At 31.2% G+C, this 6,132-nt stretch overlaps 1 long non-coding RNA gene across 1 annotated transcript; it reads left to right on the plus strand.

Annotated features, from left to right (window-relative positions):
- Positions 1-799: 799 nt before the first annotated feature.
- Positions 800-5,208, plus strand: LOC107057877 (uncharacterized). The gene is made up of 4 exons (XR_001471611.1): positions 800-1,341; positions 1,659-1,853; positions 3,274-4,117; positions 5,103-5,208. It is a non-coding gene; the product is annotated as an uncharacterized lncRNA (long non-coding RNA).
- The last annotated feature ends 924 nt before the right edge of the window (positions 5,209-6,132 follow it).

The following is a 6,132-nucleotide window of genomic DNA, read 5'->3' on the forward strand; positions in this document are numbered from 1 at the left end:
GATTCATAATATTTTATACAATTATTTAGTATAGTAAAATAAATTTAAAAGAAACAAACAAAACGAATTCATCGTAGGAAATTACCAAAGCATCCTTCAATACATCAATAATGGGTCCGACTTTTTGTTTTTAAGAAATTGCACATTCGAAGGATATTTTTGTCCAAAGTGGAAATATTGTGAAAAAAATGTGTATTTGTTGTGATTTTGAATGTTTTGTGGAGTAATAAGACGCACGCAAAGTTAAGGTGTTTTTTTGAAATTCTGAGACAACTTCAAGTATCACTTAATGTTTTTTCTCAAAATCTAATTTACTATCGTAAACTATGTGTCAGATCAAAATCAGATTAACAAATTCAAAAGGAATGAGTAATAAATAGCTCAAATAATAAATATGTAACTAAAAATCTTGTTAGTTTTTGATTGAAAACTAACAAGATAGTTACAATGATAGTTGCATTGTGGCTTATTTATATATATATATATATATATATATTATCTTTTATTGTATTAATAAGTGAACAAGAAAAGGACTAACACAACATCTTATCATTATCATTGTACAAAAGCCATCGTATATTGTACGGTGGAACCTCTCTCATATTGGGCCCTTTCTGGCCTAATCTGATTGGCTCTTCAACACGTGGAAAGATAATAAATTTATGTACTTTACAACATAAACTCATCTGAGGCAAGCTCTTTCAATTGTGAATTTTCATCTTTGTCTCCTACAACTCAGACTCTCTCAAGATTGAAACTGGTAAGTGTTTTCACCTTCTTTTCTCCGTATCTGTTTCTTCATTCTTTTTTTTCCATTGTATTTTTATTTTCTCTTTTTATTGATAATGAAAGTTGATAGTCTTTGTTTGAAATGGAAATTGCTTGAATCGGTAATAAAATTTGTGTAAAAAATATTGAAAATACATTTTAGGGTGGATGGGTTCTTTGATGATGAAGTTGGGGTGAAAAGTTTTACATGCATGTCAATATTATGCCAGGTTTGCGCTGTAATGTACCAAGGGTGTTTGATAATTTGCCTAAATCAACTTGTTTTCCCTTTCAAGTTGTAAGTTTTGAAAAGAAAAATGAAATTTTGTAGCAGAAGTCTTATTCTTGCCTTTTGTTCTTTGATTTCAGTTACTACATGTTATTGACCTCACTAACTATTATGTTTGAACCAAAAAGTTCAGTTGTCTAATAGGTTAAATTGATTTGAGCTTAATTTCTACGCCAAAAGCTGATAATATTATTAAAGACTTAGTTCAGCAACAAGTTCCAAAGGCTCCAAATACTGCAAAAATCATACTCAAAATGCTGCATTTCCATGATTGCTTTGTTAATGTGAGTATTACTCCATCAATTTCAGTTTATGTGTCTTTACTCGCTTTTTTAGTCTTTTCAAAACAAAAAATATCTCTTTCTTTATTCACCAACTCTTAGATTCCGACATTCTACGTGACATGTTTAAGACCACAAATTTTAGATAAAATTTTGATGTATTAGACACATATTTATTTTCAAGATCATACGATTTAAAAGTCATCCTTATTTTCTTGAACTCTGTATCGTGACCAAATGTTTCACATACATTCTTACTGAATTTGCTTTGTTCCTGATTCTATTTTGCTTTTTCCTATTTAAAATTTTGGTCTTTGCAGGGTAATGATGGACTGTGCTTCTTAATTTCATTTCAAGTTCTGCAAATCGGATTGAAAATCAAGCCAATCCTAATTTGGCATTGAGAGGCTTCTCATTCATCGATGATGTTAAGAGATTTGTTGGAGCTATGTCTTGGAGTTGTTTCTTGTGCTGATATTATAGTGTTGGTTGCTGGAGATGCACTTGTGGTTACAGTAAGTTAAAAACTCGATAAAACAACTTACTTTTTTCTTGAGTAATTAAATTTTGCAAATATTAAGACTAATGATAGTTTAAGAGAGGTGAATAAACACATCACATTTAGAATGATCTTTAACTATTCTGCCTTTTATGTAACTAATTATCTTTGTGTTATTGTTGTTGATGATGTTGTCGCAGGCGTGATAGAGATGTTCATTTTAGAATGTGTCAACTGTAGAAGAGATGGAACAATATCAAATGTCTCAAAAGCTAATGTTGACATCACAACTCCAAAAAAATGTCAAATTATTAATACGTCCGCCTACAATAGAAGATATAGATGATCATTCTACATAAAATAGTGTGTACGATGAGATCATTCGGAACACATTCACATGAAATCTAAAAGGCCACCAAATATCTTCCCGCATAGTTATGGGAAGACTCTGCACTACATAAAAAGGTTAATGAAGCTTGCACCCCATTGTTCGAATTGAAAAATGCACATTTGAAGGAATAGAATGGCATTCTTTAATAGGAGAAGTCTTTCAATTTTTAAGAATGTCTTGCTTCTTTTTTTTATTTCTTCGTGTTATGAACTTTTCTAGATTTTTAGAAAGTTTCTAAGAAACTAATAACAACGTTCTATATATTTCTTCAGACCTGACAAATAAATATTCTAATGAAGTAATAGCTAGAAGTAATAGGAGCATTTCAATTTTGAAAGTGTAGAAAAGACATCACTTCTCTTTACTAGACTATGACTATCAGTACTCCATCCTTTCTCATGGAGCTAATCACATAACCTTTAGATGGTATAGGTGTACAACCCGTGAACTCGATTGAATTTCTAACTTTAAATTTGTTATCTTTAACGTCTGATACTTTTGGTCTTTAGCCACTATATTATCCTATCGAAACATTATTGGACATCTTATAAAGGTCAGATGGTAGCTTTATTAAGATTTGATTACTATATCAAGATGATAATGTGGTACATAAGTGAATATGAGTAACGATGCAGTGATTATACAAAGAAAACTATTTGAGAAAGTTATGAATAAGTTAAGCATTAAAGTACTGTCAAATTGTCACTGAACTTAACCTATCAACAACTATATTTTCTTTACTTGATTTGAAAGTTGATACAAATCGTTAGTTTCAGGGTGATAGAGGTCATGGATGATAAACAGTGTATTTCCATGTTGTTGGTATTCTATGTTACTAGAAACTTCTTCCCTCAAGTTCACAAGTAGCTTCATGTTTTCTATTAATAAATAGAACTCAATCGGAAATGATAAGTGATTTACATGCTCTATGATGATATTTTGTGAAAGTCAATTTTCTCTTCTTCACACATAAATTATGATTGCATCTTGAGGGGAATCACTAAAAGTAAGAATTAATTCTTTTATTCATTTTTTTTTTTGCTAGGTGTTCAAAAGTTGTTGTGTGAGATCATATGAATGGACTGTTGGTTTTCTGTGGTAATAGGAAGTCCTACCCTAAAGTTTACAGCTAGCTTCCTATCACATATGAATAACAAGACTCAATCGGACATGAAAGGCGTCTCCATGTTCATGATATGAAGCTTACATTTAGTATTATCTCTCATTCTTGATTTTGGTGTCTGCATTATCAGATAATATAATATATCTCACCTTCTAATCTGTTAACTCATTTTTCGTAAGTGCATCTAAAGTCATCTTACTATGTTTACATGGAGTAGGCGGGGGGAGATGTAGCAACAATATATATGGAAGAGCCTATAGGTGAAACAAGATATTTCGTGAGCTTAGTTTCTTTAATTATCTCACCAATACATTTGCCTTATCTTGTGATCAAGGAAACTGTAGAAATTTTGCTTTGTAAGATGAGCGTCGCCATTACATGATAGCACATAATAGGAGTCTCACAATAATAACATCATCTAACTATATACTTTCTAGGTTTTGTATTATAAGTATGATTCTTTACATTTATCTTATGTTTACATACCTAACACGCATAATGTGTTTGAAGAAGTCCAACTTTCAAAAAGTTAAAATTTCTTTGCATTATTGAAACTTGAGCAGAAAAATCTCTATTTTGTATTACTTTTAAGTTCTTCCATGGGTTTCTTATGTTAAATTTAGTTATTTTACAATTAAAAAAAATCATATTGTGCTTGCTATCACTGAATAGATTCAACGTTCGAGAAAAAAAAAATGAAGAAGAATATGAAAAAATGATCGTGACAAAGGGTACCAACAGGACAAGCTTTACGAAGAGTTTAATGGTAAGTTGTTTCTAGCTTGCATAAGGAATTGTCTATATGATTGTATTTATGCTCTCTATAAATATGAAGGTGTTATGGAATAGGCTAAAGAATGATTTAGTTTTCATGATGTTTGCTGCATCTCTTTATAATATATTAGTTGCCATTCTATTTAATAAGAACTCATCAGATGTTAAAGTATCTGTTAGAACAAAGAACCAGTGAACATTAGCTCCTACATTAGGCGTCATTTTCGTGTCTTCTAGGTTATCATGTCTTCATAATGTTTTCTAAGTTCAAGCAGTAGTATAAATAAGAAAAGGAAAATAGAGATTTTAATGCATTTTATTCCTAAGAGAAGTTCTTTCATTCAATTTTGACCGTCTCTTCAAGTCCTAATATTACTGACAGAAACTCAGAAAGGACAAGTTGAGACAAGTGACTCTATTTGATCTCATGATAAATGAAAATAACCAACAATGAAATTCATTGTAGATGCCTAGGTGGTGTATTGCCGAAAAAAAGAATGTAGGTAAAGTGACATACCGCAGACACGGAAGCATTTACTTATTAAATATGACAAAATAAGGATATTAATTTCAGTATGATCAAAATGTAAGACACCATAAAGTAGGAAGATTCCTTGAAGATATTTCAAGAGTTTGACGACTTCTTAAAATACAAGCGTTATAAATAGGGGAAGAAGTTGTTTCTCCTTACATCCTACAACTCAACAGTTACTTATCAGTTTACTACATATTTTCTATTTTTTAAGCAATTAAAGTTCCTTCTATTATAAATAAATAATGAATGGTGAAGTCTCTGTAGAAGAGAATCAAGTGTAAATCATATTTTATGTTTTTTATTTGTTGTTGACATTTTCAATTCTAATAATTTCACAAGCAAGTTGCTAAAGGTACTTACAAAAATGGACCTATGATTCTGATTTCTGTGAATGCATTTGCACTTTATATTTGATGAAACATTTTGTTTAATTTTGCTTCAGGTTGTTGGTCAAAATCTTAGCTTGTGACAGTCATGCAGGGAGGACTTTTGAATGGATGGGTTGAATTTTTCTTTGCATCAACTATTGAAGATTTATTTAGTTTTTGAGCTCCTCTTCATTTAACTGAAACTACCATGATTATAAAATTTATTTTATATATGTTATGTATTATGTAATGACAACTAGAATTGTTTTTGATACAAGTGTAGATGAATATATTGACACAGTAGACAAATCAAAACTCAAAGTTATTTTTCAGCATTAAGAACTAAATAAAGTTCAAAGATACACAAATGAACGTATTGGGCCCGTGCTGGCACGGGCCATGCCTTTCTAGTATATATATATATATATATATATATGTCAGATAATTACATATGCATTTATATATATGGCGAGAATAGGAGAGAGAGGAGAGAAGCGAGTGAGAAAGGATAGAGTGGATAAAGGTGAGCGAGAGAGGATAAAGAGTGGAGAGAGATGAGCGAGAGAGGGTAGAGAGTGGAAAGAGACGAGCGAGAGAGGGTAGAGAGTGGAAAGAGACGAACGAGAGAGGACAGAGAGTGGAGAGAGATGAGTGAGAGAGGGCACGAAGAGAAGTGACTTGTATTTGTACATCTGTCATATAATTGTATTTGTATATGTATAAGAGAAGAGAGAGGCGACAGAGAGGAGAGAGGCACACACAATTATAACTAGAAAGAGGTTGTGAGTGGTAATTAATTCAAACTATAGCTATGTTAGTTAATTAACTAGTATAAATTTACTTATTCGCATAATTTTCCCAATCAATAATCATTGTCTATTTCTAGGTCGAATTTCCTAATTATATCAAACGTACTCCATTTAACGAACTTAAGAAACTTGGGTGTGTTTGATTTGAAAAGAAAATGTTTTTCAATTTTCTCAGATTTTGAGTTGAGAGGTCAGGATTGGGTCTCATGTCAAGTGTCAGGGTCGGATAAAAAAATTGATCAACTTTTTTTTAGATAATTGTTTATTTTTCATGTGGAGGCTTTATCCTCTTATA

The sequence above is a fragment of the Solanum tuberosum genome, unplaced genomic scaffold, assembly GCF_000226075.1.
Source record: "Solanum tuberosum cultivar DM 1-3 516 R44 unplaced genomic scaffold, SolTub_3.0 scf00398, whole genome shotgun sequence".
NCBI lineage: Eukaryota > Viridiplantae > Streptophyta > Magnoliopsida > Solanales > Solanaceae > Solanum > Solanum tuberosum.